This window comes from Typopeltis vanoorti, chromosome 23, assembly GCF_054136105.1.
Source record: "Typopeltis vanoorti isolate ZY-2024b chromosome 23, IOZ_Tvanoo_1.0, whole genome shotgun sequence".
In the NCBI taxonomy this organism is placed as follows: domain Eukaryota; kingdom Metazoa; phylum Arthropoda; class Arachnida; order Uropygi; family Thelyphonidae; genus Typopeltis; species Typopeltis vanoorti.
This window is the reverse complement of record NC_143571.1, coordinates 23,246,801-23,262,564: the sequence shown is the minus strand read 5'-3', so window position 1 is coordinate 23,262,564 and position 15,764 is coordinate 23,246,801. Positions and strand designations below refer to the sequence as shown.

Sequence of the window (15,764 nt, the reverse complement as noted above, 5' to 3'; positions counted from 1 at the left end):
ATAAAATTCAACTATTTTATATTAATACTTTAAAAAATAATAGAAAGTTAATTATATTTTATTATTGCACTTAAATTATTTTATTTTATAAAAAATGTAAAATATAAATGGTTAATTTAAATTGATACCTACATAATTAAAACATAAATATGATATATTATGCGCATGAAATGGAAAGTTTAAAGAAAGAAATTTAAAATATAATTTAAAATAAATAAAATAAATATATGATTACCATTAGGATGAAGTCGACAAAAAAATGTTCTTTGGTATCGAAATTATGATTATAACTTAAAATATATATAGGTAATTACCATTAGGCTTAATACGTTGACTTTATTTATTTAATTCAATACTGTTTTGGTACAGTTAAAATTACATAATCGCATATCTTATCCCTGATATTTAGTCGATGTTTACTTTAAAAAAAAAAGAAACAAAAAACTGAAAACTACTTCGAATCGTGTCATAAACGTTAACTGTTGATGAATCGCAATTTTAGGCAAAAGTAAGGAGATCTGTTACTATTCTACAGCTACATTACTACCGTCGTTCCATAACTCGTCGCCTCGCTGGGCGCGTACATGCGTATTAAACTAGTTGTCGCCACCGGCGCAGACTTTTTTAACCAAACGATGCTGCAATTCTAGGTCTTCGTTTCCTCTTTTACATGCAAACGACGACACGTGACGATTACGAGAGCATTCACGTGCCGCTCAAATTAATAGAGTTTCGGAATTTTAAATGAGTGCTTTTCACGCATTCATTCTAACACAGTATTAACACAGTGAAAAATGTTTTTTTTTTTTTTTTTTTTTTTTTTTTTTGAATTAGTGTTTTATACGTTTCACAGTAATACTCATGAATAACAGATGAGTGAGTAATATGAATGTAGTCATGCAATGGGCGTTTTTTAAAAAATATGATAATTATTATTTTTAATAATGAGCAAATCACTAGACATGATTGGGGAGGTTTGCAGAAACGAGAGGAATTCGGTATTTACAAATAGACTTTATTATTTATTTTATTATTATTTTTTTCCTGGTAGAAAATGTAGTTATTGACTTTTAAAAAATGCATCCCGCTGGTTGTTGTAAATCCACAAACAGCCTTGTCAGCTAGTCGAATAGTACATTATGTTTGCTTGTCTTCTAAAAATAGACATCGATCGAATGTTACTCAACTAGAAGAGAACAAAACTTGAGAAAAACTTAACCCTGGACATTTTAATAACATTTTATTTCATTTGATTTTTATCTGAACTGGTTATTTCGAATTCTTTGTTTTTGGTTAACCTACTTTAGAAAAACAAGTGTAATCGTAACGGAAAATATCAGCACCTGTGTAATAATTACTTTTAGAGTTAACTATTGCGCAGAGAATTATTTTTAATGAATGTGTGTTTGGCAAAATTTTTGACAGCCTTTTGTGGGATGTTTTCATTATTAATTTCGTAAACTTACAGAATTTTCAATGCTTATATAGTCCCTAAACCCTGCCCCCAGAGTGAAGCATTTATTAAGAAACTCATAAAATGAATCTATCTAAGAAAAAAAAAAAGATATTGAGAAATAATTAATAAGGTCCGTCAGGTTATACGCTAAATATTACAATTGTAGACCATCGAGGAGGTATTTCTTCTATGATGGAACGTTTTTGTTGAATTGACAGAAAACTGTCCCTAAATGCTTGGACGATTCCATCACAATTGAATTTTAACAGATTCACTGACACAAATAGGTAGTCCTGGCGAGATCACGTTTATTTCCATAGCGTTAGGATGCCCGAAGAAAAACTTCTAAGTTCGATTCCAGTCGCTAACTAGAGGAACTTTTGCTAAGCCATCTTCAGCCTAGAAAAATTTCCTCTAATTCTTGAATTAGTTGATCGTTAAGTAAGCAGTATTTAGACTCCTGAAAACCCCTGAACGAAGGCAGCAAATGAATAATTATTTACCAATAAATAGATATAAACATATGAGCTATTTATAGTTTTCATAGAAAGACACTGTCCGAATCCTTATTATTGATTTTCAGCTTTCAAAGGAAGTATTAAATGCAACATTTCATATTACGAACACTGTTTCGTGGGACAAATAATCTGACCTTTCAAAATTCGAATGCCAGTTTTCCAGAATGTTAAAATTTTATGGATTCTAATATACATTAGCTCGAACAATACCAACTTAATGTTCGCATTATTCCATTATCACCTAGAAAATTAAAATTTTCCTATCCTGATATTTCATACCTCATTTTCAAACTTGAAATGTCTTTAATTGCGACTGTTGACTGCTAGTGGCAAAGATTATTTATAAATAACAAGGTGCTGGCACTGTGCGTGCCACATTTAATATTAAACTGGTGCCATGGAAACAACGGGAGTTGATATATTCTTGTAAATACTTGAATATTTATGAGTGGTGGAGAGAGAGAGAGAGAGAGAGAGAGAGAGAGAGACCATTGTTTATAAAGGTAACTAAACACCAAGAACCTCGATGGGTTGATCGTGCAAATCCAAAGTATCATTGATGAATGTTTGATTCCACACATAAAATTTTTCGCTTTTAAAAATAATCGTATTACTGAAATAAAAAACATTATAGTATATTTTGTAAATCTGTTTTTTTTTTCCATTAAATTAACAATATTGAATGGTTTATAGTTATACGGATGCCACTTACTGTCAAATGATATAATTAAAAAAAAGAGGGAAAAAAGTCAAACGCATTATATTTCTAATCAGATAGCAGACGATCGATTTAGAGGACTTAAGAGTACACAGTCGTAGATGTAGCTGAAGTACTGTCACACTTTTCCAACGGGCCACATCATTCTGCTTAGTCGCGAGGGTTCACTGCACAGGTTACTAAGGTAACCAATATTCATTTTCATCGAAGAGAAAGCCAACAAATGCCACATAGGGTCTGTTACGCAGGACTTTGATTTTCTCGGCTACAGACACTACCACTCAATTTAAAAGTTCGTGTACCACCACGCAAGGAGTCCACTTCCGAGATAAACAAATTTAAAGTTCGTGCCTGATCACCAGCGATTATTTATCCATGCCACGCATTGGATACAAAAGTCAACACCCACATCCAACAGCTCTAGTGTGGGATAAAGGTAATTTATGTGTATATATGACTTTGAAGTTATTTTTAATTGTTTATAAATATTCCCTTTAGAAATATGCAAATAGGAAGTTAATATTACTAAATTTGGATACTAGATATTATCAAAATTACATCGAAATGGAGCAGACTGGTAGACAAAATATCCCAATTTTTCAAATAGCAATTTTGCAATTTCTATTCGGTAGCATTATAGAGAATTTATTCAGCAATTGATTCCAAGAGTCACGTGACACAAATGTTCGATGTTGGTTTCGTATTTCGATAATTTTATTATAATTTTTCCGAGAATGGATTTATTATTATTATTATTATTATTATTATTATTATTATAAATCACAAAAAAAATTGATATTAAAAATCCAACACGATTTCAAAGCGGAATGTTTGTGTGTCCATATATTTTTGTACGTTCGCCTTTTAATAGTGCATTTGATAAAGGTCTCTTTAGTAATTAAAACTCACTTTTCCTATTGTCTATTTTTGTACTTTAATTTCTCACTTGGACTTGTTCAAATTCGGCTTGCCTCAAATGGTCACTGTTCTCTTAACGGCTTTCTTGCTTGTGAACAAGGCCATGTTTTTCTTTGCTCCCCCCAATTCTGAAATAGATAATGTCCCTTTTCATGAATATCTTTTTAAACGGAGGCTTCTTAATACTGTATATTTATAAATTTGGGATCATTGTTGTTTAATTTCTTAAAAATAAAATATATGTTTTATAATATTATTAATTTTAAAAATACTAAATAATAGGATAATATACTATAGATAACATGTTTTAAATGTTTATTTATTTAATTGTTAATTTTTTAAAAAAAAGCTATTCTAAAAGGACACCAATAAAATATATATAGTTTCTCAACTTAAATATTCACGAGAAATACATTCAATTCAATACCCTTGGAGGGTAATGGATGGCATTGCTATAGCCAATGAAGTTCTAACTGAGGCTCGGCTATTGCTGTTACCCTCCTGCCATGATCAGAGCTTTAAATGCTCAATAACACCTTATCCATACACTGTCCTCTACAGATAACGGGGAAGATGAAAAGCATTCTTGCTTCGCCCCTTTAAGCCAGTCCTTATAAGGACTATAAGGAATCCAATAGATCCATACCCTTGAGGGTAATGAATGGCAATGCTGTAGCCAATAAAGTTCTAACTGAGGCTTGGCTATTGCTGTTACCTTCCTGCCATGATCATAGCTTTAATAGCCCAATAACACCTTAACCCTACACTGTCCTCTTTGCTTAGAATTCGAAGAATCCATCGTGAGATGCGGTGATTAATACCCTTGGAGGGTAATGGATGGCAATGCCGTAGCCAATGAAGTTCTCACTGAGGCTCGGCTATTGCTGTTACCCTCCTGCCATGATCAGAGCTTTCATAGCTCAATAACACGTTATCCCTACACTGTCCTCTACAGATAACGGGGAAGATGAAAAGCATTCTTGCTTCGCCCCTTTAAGCCAATCCTTATAAGGACTGTTTGCTTAAATACTTAAGTTAGGTCTTATCACTGAATTAATTGCAATGTGAGTTCGATAATTTTTAGATTAATAAAAAAAATTCAGCTACGCAACTTTAATAAAAGTTGTAATGTTTTTTTTTTTCATTCTTAATTTTTTTTAATAATCTAGTGATAAATTGTTGTTTGCATTCCTAAGTGAGTGTATCAAACGTGGTTAGATGATATGGTAATAATAATATTATTAAAGAAGTACATAAATGTTTAAAAATATATTTCAAGAGGTAACATCAATGTTTATAAGCTAAGGTATACGTTTAAAGTTCATTAAATTAGGACATATATTCAAAACGTAAATTTTTAAAGCGGTGATTTTATTATCATTTATTTATTTATTATAATAAATATACAATGATTTATAGTTACTACAATTAAGAAAATAAGAACGTTCATATAAATTTTTATAAGTATACATTCTCAATTACATTGAAGATTCATTTATATGTTTTCAACGCATCCTGAAATTCATTTAGGGCTAACTGCGATCACTTTTGAAACTTACCTTTGACGGTTATATTTCTCCATTCTAGAATTACTATGGCCTAATATTAATACATATTTCGAAAATAAGCATCTGAACCGCTCGAGATGATAATAATATATATTTTTGTATTTACTGTTATTAAATAACACTGTATATTAGTGGGTCCACATGCACAGCTTGCTTAGTTAAGGGTTTGACATTTTTGTCCTTGTGTGAATGGTTGTTCCCCACTGCAGGAAACATGATTACGGTACAGCAGGGAGGAAAAGTATTTGCTACCAGAACATGTGGTGCATCATCTAGAATTTCTTCATGATGATGTGCAGTAGCATCCTGAATATAAACACAAAAGCTCCATTAACTTGTAAGGTTATTCAGTGAGCTAGTTAACTCACAAGTAGCTGTTTAAAATGATTATTATATTTACTGTGTGTAGGTCGAGATATTTTAAATTGTGTACTTCAAACTGAATGTTAGCCATGGTTAGAAGGACATCCTGTGATTCAGAATGTATTAAATATATACATCCTTTTCTGTTTTCCTTGAAATAGAAGGATACATAAAAATAGCCTGCAAATAAACATCAAGTTTGAAACACGAATGGAGTTGTAATCACGCACACACACATCATTACCAACGATAAAGAACTATTTAAGGTAGATTAGGGATTTAAGAGGATATAAAAACAAAATATCAATATGCTAAAATTAAAAATATATGTTAAAATACTGTTTTATCCCATTCTTCGTTTGTGTCTTAATGATATGTTAAGACGCAAATCTATATGTGTGTTCGTGTTCAATAGCCGTTCCCCCCCCCTTTTTTTTTTCGTTTATTAATGAAAAAAATGCGAATGTCTGAATGGTAACCATCCACTCATCTGTTCTCCGTATGGGACTAGCTAGCTCATCTTGAACTGAAAAAGATCTTGTAAAGGATGCTTACATCCTGGACGAAATTCGAATCTAGTTTTTCTGTTTATTTATTCAATTAACCAAAGAACATAATTGCTGCTAACGTGGTATGGAGATGCTGCTAAAATCATATATGCTAAAAACGTATCCTTAAAAAAAATAATGAACGAAGAATAAACAAACATCTAAATCCGTAGATGGAGCGTAAACCTAAAATTTGCCATAAACATTCAGCAATTTCATGGATAGACTTATATGCATAATTTATACGAGATTTAGTGTTATACTGGGAAAGGGGAATCGGTTCCTTAAGAGGATCACCCACCAAATTAACTGTTATCTGTCGAATTGACTTTCTAAACTATCCACGCATACCAACGTATATTTTAATACACACAGAGCAGCCCTCAAGAATTTAAAGTATTTTATTTATTTATTTATTAGGACGTTTAAGTTTGGAATTATATCAGAGTCTTATTCTTTATTCATTTCTCTTAATATTTCCTGAGAGAACCAATCAGGAAAAGGATTATGATTATATTAAGGAAAGTTACTATATTTATTAACTTTCCTTAATATATTATATTATATATAAATATATTAAGGAAAGTTAATATTTCCACAGGAAACTCGGGAAATTCACTTTTCATAGCTTCTTTATTTTTTTAACTCCCTTCAAATGAAGGGGAATTTCGCGAGTTTCCTGTGAAAATTCGGGTTCTACCCACCCACCCACACAATACAAGCGCCTTTCTCAGAAAAACATACTAAATTAATGAGCTCAGTTCTGCACGTGATAATTTGTGTAAACCAGCACTTTTCGGCATTTTTAGAACTCATCTTGTTAACTATAAATAACTATAAATAAAATACTATAAAAGGAATCGAATTCCATATACTTTTCTTTCCAGGTTTTTTTTTTATTTTTTATTTTAGTCTTCATTTAGTCACTCATTTTTAAAAGAAAGTTGAAAGGTCTTTTGGCGATGGTGAAATTCTGCAATGGAATCCGTGACCTAAAGACATTTTATGACTGAGCGTTAAACTAACTGGAAACTTCGCAATCTTTCGATGTATCATGTGATAAAGTTGATTACACGAAGATGTAGACAGCACACGTCTTGTCACGCAAGTTCGTGTGGATGACGGGAAAATATTTCCCACACGCGTGCAGTGCTGACACAAGAACAAAGTTGAAGATCGGAATTGCCAGTGAAAATCCATTTCTAGTCGAAAAGAAGGAAAAGAATGTTGGAAATTGTGTCCGTCTTAGCTCACGATTCCTTTACAGTTGTAATCTTCCAGTGGTCTTCGGCGCTAAGCAGACGACATTCTTTTATTATTATTATCTCATAACTTTTTTAACTTTATTATATTAACTATATTTATTATATAATTATATTAATTTTAATAACTTTTTTATCCATTAACGAACCCCTTCGTCACTTATGGGCCATCCTGCATAAAATATAGTTTTAATTAATATGAACTATTACTTCTTTATTCATTGTAATATAATTCAATGAACAGACAATATTTTACAAATACTTATGATGAAGAAAGCCTCATAATTGAAATAAATTTCAAATCAATTAAACATACAGAAAATTAACGCATTGAGATTTTTACATTAATTCCATTGATTGAGTATTTTTTATTAAATTTTAAATAGAATCCTATGTAAAAATTAATTATATTTAATAATTCTTAAAATTTTTGGCTTTTCTTTTAAATTTCTTTAAATGAATGAAATCTTCTAAGTACACCTAAATATATAATTTATCAATGTAAATCATATACTAAGCGAAAGAACATACATGTTCTTTCGAACTATTATAAGAACTACTTAATACGTATTTCCCACAGTCATGGAAAATAGCTAACATCATCCCAATTCACAAACCAGGCAATGACCTACCTGAAAATTACCGTCCCATCAGCTTGCTATCCAATTAAGGGAAAATAGCTAAGAAAATCATCCTCATCAGACTCTAAGATCATGTTAACCAACTAAATATCATTCCACAAGAACAATTTGGCTTCCTTCAAAATCACAGATCCATAGGTTGGTAGAATACATCACCACATGATTTAATTGGAATCAACACACTGGAGCCGTCTTCCTAGACATCTCAAAGGCCTTCGATAAGATCTGGCACCAAGGCCTCCTCTACAAACTTATCATCGCTAATCTTCCACTAAACATGATACACCTGATCAAATCATACCTCTCCAACAGGGGAATGCAAGTCAAAATCAATGAAACAGTCTCAACCCAACGGAAAATCCTCGCTGGAGTTCCTCAAGGATCACCGCTAGCCCCGATCCTGTTCAACATCTATATAGCAGACATCCCTCAAAATCCTCTCACATCCACCATCGCCCTTTATGAAGATGACACAGCTATTCTAGCCAGAACTCGCCAACCATATCTCGTTTCCAAAAAACTACAAGACACCATCCTGAATCTAGAAAAATGGTTCAAAAACTGGCGACTACAATTAAACCCCCAGAAAAGCAAAACGATACTCTTCACAAGAAGACGAGCATCCCCCAAAAGGGGACATCACCCTATTCAACTCCAAAATTCCCTGGAAAACTGAAGCAAAATACCTCGGAATAATTCTCGATAAGCGATTATGTTTCAATAGCCACATCAAGAGCACATGCACCAAAGCTTCAAAAGTTATCGCCCACCTATACCCCTTGATCAACAGACACAGCAAACTAAGCTCAAGAAACAAAATTCTACTGTACAAGACAGTGATCCGTCCCACAGTTATATAAGCCTCCCCAGCCTGGAGCCATACCTCCAAGACAAATATCCTCAAGCTACAAAGACTACAGAACAAGTGCCTGCGAATAATACTGGACGCTCCGTGGTTCGTCAGGAACGCCCAGATCCACCGGGACATAAATATCCCTTACATCTCTCCGCTACTACGCTCCCTAGCAGAAAAATTCTGTATGAAGACATCTACGCATCCAAACCAACTAATACAGCAAGCCGGAAACTATGACGGTAATGACCACTGAAAACATAAAAGACCGAAAGCCATCCTAACACTCAACGACGAATAACCACTTCTGCCCACTCAGGGCGAGCTAAATAGCTCACAAATCTCTCCCATCACTGCTCCCGAAACAGACAACAGGGAATATGAAAAGCGTCAAGCTTCACCCTCTGCGCCATATATGTCCTGCGTCCTACATAATACATATACATACAAATGGAGTTGAAAAACTAAAAATTAGGTTGAGAATGAATCAATCGACCGTGAGATGCGGTGATCAATACCCTTGGAGGGTAATGGATGGCAATGCTGTAGCCAATGAAGTTCTAACTGAGGCTCGGCTATTGCTGTTACCCTCCTGCCATGATCAGAGCTTTAATTTAATAGCTCAATAACACCTTATCCCTACACTGTCCTCTACAGATAACGGAGAAGATGAAAAGCATTCTTGCTTCGTCCCTTTAAGCCAGTCCTTATAAGGATAGTAAGTACTACATACAAATATTTACGTTCCTGTCGATTTTTTCTGGACCCACAGGAAGCACGAGGTATGTAGTGCTTTTCTCCTCCACGCAAGGAGGATTTGCCCTTCCAATATTAAATTGTCAATGAAATTGTAGGGCACCTCTTCTACCAGTGCAGCGCATTTGGCGAAGGCTGGCTGAAGTGCTTAGGATCCCGTTGCCTATTTCCTTTGAGGTGGTACTATTGCAGTTCCCCTCCCACTGGGAGGAAAAACAAAAAATAACTAATTTTTCTCATCAATGTTCTAAAATATTGCATACGTAAAAACATCTCCTCACTGAGTAAGATAGAATCTACCATCGAATTAGGAACTGCTTCTCCGCCTATCTCCCTCGATGTCTGGAGTAGGAAAGATATTTCTTGGGTGAAGAACGGTTCCTAAGCCGGCCACGAACCATATGTCAGATTACACAGGGGAGAATTAAAAATGTGCATATATTTGTTACATTGATTTTATTACCTTTTAAACTCAGATTTTTTTTTTCCATGAAAAATCCATGAAAATACCTGTACAATGGGCATAACTGGTTTCCCTCCAATTAATTCATGTTATCCATTAATTCACTGTAAATGGATAGAAACAAATATTCTTAGAAAGGTTTTTGGTGTCAATCCCAAATGTGAGAACAGTATTTTATGGTTTACATGGATTTGGGATTTTTAAAAGTTGTACAGAAAAATTAACCTTAATCAGGAGTCAACTAACATTTGAGAGAAAAACTTTAATAATATTAAAATTCTGCATTTTGATTTAATGTTAAGGTTATAAAGAATGCTATTCACCTTTCCCTTACACTGAAAATTAAGCTGCAACAGACACTCTGAAAATCTTTTTTACTTGATTATACTATAAATGAAAGATGCCAAGAAATTATATTCTTGGTTGAATCCTTTATCCAAGTGTAAGATATAAATATTTGCAAATAAATAATGATGAAGTAACTTCACATCTAGACCACTCGTATGTATCCCGTAATGCAAAACACACCTATTTCGTACATGTATAATGTTATGCATTACGGAAAAGGATCTCAACGATGAGACCTCAATAAAGGTCGAAACCGGTCTGGGTAGTGAACTTTAAACAGCTTCTGAAATAATTTATGTTTGAACCATCGTTATTCATTTCTACTGTCAAATAACTGCGCACATAGTGCCGTAACTAGCTTTTCATGGGCCCTTTGCAAGATTTTATTTTTGATCCCCCCCCCCTTTTTTTTGGATAAAAAATTAAAAAAAAAATACTATAGAAATAGAAATTTTGTTTATAAATATTATAATATATGTTTCTGAATCAGCTCCCACGGCGGCAAAATTTAAAATGAAAATATAATACTGATTATTTTTTTGATACCCTATTTCAGAGCTCCCTTTGTCCTGGGCCCTGTGTCTGTGTTCTCGTTGCACCCGCCTAGTTACGGCACTGTGCGCACATAACGCACTTTGCTAACGGACTAATTTGCATATTAATAAGTTTCTTTATCATCTGTAATGGGAGCAAATATTTATCGAAATGACTCCGAAATTTTGATTTCGATAGCGCATGTTTATTGGTTTCGTTAATAAATTGTTATATATATATATATATATATATATATATATTTCAGATTTATTTCATAGATATTCCGAAGTAAAATCAATAAAAAATACTAAGCTTTATGCAAACATTATACTCGTAAAGGTATAGACGGTCTGATGACCATCTGTCCGAGATGGTCATCAGACTAATAGGCTAACAAAGTCTTAATAATTTAATTGTGCTTATTTACATATATACATACATTTATATATACTCTGATATAAGACATCGGATACGCTACTCATGTAATATATATCCCTATTACAGTATCTTTTCAAGAAGCTTTTCAAGAAAACCATTAACCATTAAACCATTCTAACCACTGTAATTAAACCATTAACCATTAAACCATTCCTTTCCACTGTAATGTGTTGACTGTGTAAAATAAAATAAATTATATAAAATTCCCTTAAAGTTTAAAAAAACAAACAAACAAAAACAAAACAAGAGTAAACGGAATTCTTTTAGCCCTAACACATTTTTGGAAATCGGTAGGCAGTCAGTGTCCACCTTTGGTAGTTTCCGATAAGTAAAGTTTATAGTTATCGATGAATTTAAAAACTATGGTAAGTACGCCAGGTGACTGTTACCATCTCTTCTATTATTGCATGAAATAGCGTGAGTTCTAGGATAGATTTGATTCTGAGGCAAAACCTTGCCACTTTCGTATCAGCCGGCTAACTCACCTTCAATTGAAAAGTCTTGTAAAGGTCCTTCGTGTCCTAGGCCGAATTCGAACCCAGGTATTTCCGATCTAAGGGAATCGTCGAAAACGAACGAGATACTCTACAAGAGTTTGCACTGATTATTTATTTAACTATTTTTATTTTGTTATAGTTTATTTTATTTTTTGGAAACAAGCACATACGCAAAGAGTTTAAATAAGTAAACCAAACATAATTTAAATAATTAGGTAGTAGCCGAAGTCCTCCTTATCTTAGGTCAGTAATGGTGATTTGAAATATGATGCGAAAAACCTTTATACTTTTTTTTTCTTTTCTTTTCTTTGTCGGAAGGTGAGTTAGCCGGTTTCATACGGAGGTAGCAGGGTTTTTCCTCCAGAAGTCGAGTTTTTCATTTCTTGGAAGAGGTATTTTGAACAGAGAATAAATGCAGTACTGAATTAACTTGTCCATGAGAGCATTAATTTTTTTTTTTTTTTTTTCCCTGGGAAGCCTTGGTTGTGGTATTGAGCCTAACACGCAAAGAGAACACGAGATGAGAGGAAGTAATTACAGATTTAAGAAATCTGCTAATTACTCCACACTCCATGAGACCCAGTTCATTGAAAGATTAAGAAAATATTTCCCACAGTTAATCATCTCACAGTGAAACCAATTAGTCGAAAATATTTTCGCGCTCACTCCACTAAGAATTACTTCTTTTTCTACGTTGTCTCTAAGGGCAATAGAAAACTATTTTTTTAAATTAGAAAACTAGGGGGGGGGGTCGTCGTCTCCCTGGCGCCTATGGCGCCCAACCCCGCTAGTTCCAGGCTGGTAAGCCGGTTCTTTAATTCTGATGACTCGAGACATGAGACAACAATGTGTTTGTCTCATGAAGGCAAACACATTGTTGGACGTTTCAAAACAATGAAGAGACAAAAAAACGTGACATAAAAACGTTTCAAATTTCGGCTTTTCTTTTTATATATACAGAATAGATTATGATTTTAGAATGCAGTACACTTCACGCGTAGTATACACCATTAGATTGTAAAAATGAATCAAAATTTTTTTCTTAAATTTATATAAAAAAGACACAGAATTAAAGGATACTAAAGTTATTTCGAAATATTAGAAATTTTTATTTTCTTTTTTTAATTACGAAGATATTGTATACCAAAATTTCCTCTGTTTAATCTACATTAAACAGAGATTTCGCTTTTTGGATGAAATGATTATTTCTTTTTTGCACAAAAGTTACGAAATAAATCTGCATCCCTCTCAACTTTATTGTTCCGATCCACATAACCGCATCCTGTCATCGTGGCTGCGACCTGAATGTAATCAGTCACTTTCCTTGAAATACAAGTATAATAAAGTCTCAATTTCCGTTTCAGTCCCACATCGATAAACCCCAAAATGACGTAAACTATTCAGTGGACAAAACTAAACAACACCTATTTCCGTGATTGTGACGTCATCTTGTTAAGCCTCTTCCATATTTATAATAACACCTATGGATAATCTGTGGCATACGAGTGGCCCTATTTATGTCTACACTGCATTGTAGATCAACAAATACAAAAGCTGATATTACAAGAGTACCATTTTCATTTTTCACCATTTTTGCTGCATGTTCATTCTGTCTCCTAATGCAACCCACGCCTTGTGCCATTATCCTCTAAGTGTGTCAGAAAGCTTTCACAGCAGACAGTAGTAAAGGTTAAAGAGGATGACCTGTTCGTAATAACATCCTATGTTTACGAGACAACAATCATTTACAAGAATTGTTATACTTAAACTTACAGAAGACATATACATTGACCTCAATGATACTGCAGAGAAAGGGCTAGGAAATTAATGTCACTGCAAAGGGAAAACCATTTGATAAGATGAAAGATTTTCTTTAGTACAGATTTAGTATTTTCAATGAAAATATTTTATTCAAATATGAATGAAACAAGGAAAAAATATGGAATTGAGCACCTTTTGCATGACACACACACACACACACACACACACACACACACACACACACACACACACACACACACACACACACACACACACACACACACACACACACACACACACACACACACACACACACACACACACACACACACACATGGGGTGTGTGTGTGTATGTGTGTTTAAGAAGCGTATCTCAAAATGCCTATTAGATTCGTTTTGTACCAGCTGCCTGCAAGTAATTCCTCAACCCTTTCGGAAAAGACGTTGTTGAAACTGGTATTTCAATTCTTTACACAACACTGTCCAGACATTCCCAGTTTTAGTTTCAATCAGTGGCGGCTCATGGCTTGAAATCGTGGGGATGCTTCAACTATCGAAATATACATACACACTGTAAGGACAGTGTATACGTGTTTGGATAAAATATCAAAATTATGATAAAAATTAAGAAAAAAATTAAACATGAAAAATATTGTTTATTATCGATTAAAGTATACAGTTTGGAATAATTCAAAATTACTTAAAAATAAAATATATTCTTCTTGTTTTGTTTCATGAAAATATATTGTTTATTATCGATAAAATTATAGTTTAGTATAATTCAAAATTACTTAAAAATAAAATCCATTATCATAACCCCAATAATGTTCTGAAATAAAAACTATAACAAATGTTATGTCTTTAATTGTAATGTCCAAATATTTAAAAAGACGGAGTAAACACGATAAGCACTACGAATACTCTACTACTGGCTCAAACTGCATACAAACAACAGTGGAACTGCGCGACGGACAGTGCCGCATTACGCTAATAGCTGGCATCTCACTATGACGTGCATATGCTTGCACGCGTAGCAATATGGCAAACACAGTGCTGCTTACGTCCTTCGCCCACCTAAGTGCTACAAGGTGGATTTTGGTAAAAAGATAGGATTGTTGATGATAAAATTAAATATTACAAGCAAATATAAATAAATTAATAAATATATTTATATATCCAGAAAAAAAATTGGAGGTGCTGCAGTGCCTATGCACGAGCCGCCCCTGGTTTCAATGGACCTTTTGCACGTGCAAAATTTCGTCAAGCGATTCGAACTAGTAATTCTGATCTTGTTGGATAGCATTTAATAAAGTTTGCTATTTGCAGTTTTACTATTTTTTTTAAAAATCATTTGCTCATTTCAGTATTAGAATTAGGGGGAAAATTATGAACAGTATACATAGTCCAAACGTCCTGTCCTCGATTCTTATACCAATGAATTAAACGTCATATACGAAATGCGAATATGAATAGTACTTTAAAGATTGACAGATCATTTTTCCATACCAGCTGGCTTATGTGCTGTAGATCGATCATTCATTGTCATTTGTGACTAAAATTATGCATTAGTTTCGAATCATTTTAACTTTATATTATTATTATTTTAACTATTAAACTGTGATATTTGTTTTTGAAATAATTTAATTTTGCTCATTCCAGCAGTTAAAGAATTACATAGTCATTTTGCAAATTTTACGTCGTGCAAAATTCCCCAGCATTTGATTGTAAATTATATTTGATTTTTTTTTTTTTTTTTGAAAAAAAAGTTTTTATTTTTTAACTGAAACACAATAAACACGTGGGAAACATCGTACACGTTTTCGACATGTACAGGTATCGTAATATAATCTAACTTATTATTATTGAAATACATATAATTATTCCATTATTTTTATATTTCTATGTTACTTTTACATTTCCTCTACCTCTGTAATTTTAACGGAAAACTAAAACTTTAACAACAGTCCAAATTCGAAAAACAGTTGTCAGATCAGTGAAATCATGAACAAAAACATTAATAAGCGCTTTCACTCAGAGTTCGTTTGTATTCTTTTCAAAGGCAACTCCGATGTCGAAGGTTATGAGAATATCATAAGAGCTCCAGTTAATTTTGAAACTTTTG

General features: G+C 33.2%; 1 protein-coding gene across 3 annotated transcripts in view; it reads right to left on the bottom strand.

The window, feature by feature from the left end:
- The window catches only part of LOC150093688 (uncharacterized), a 60,823-nt gene that overhangs the window by 10,623 nt on the left and 34,436 nt on the right, over window positions 1-15,764 (bottom strand). The gene's annotated exons all lie outside the window — the stretch shown is intronic.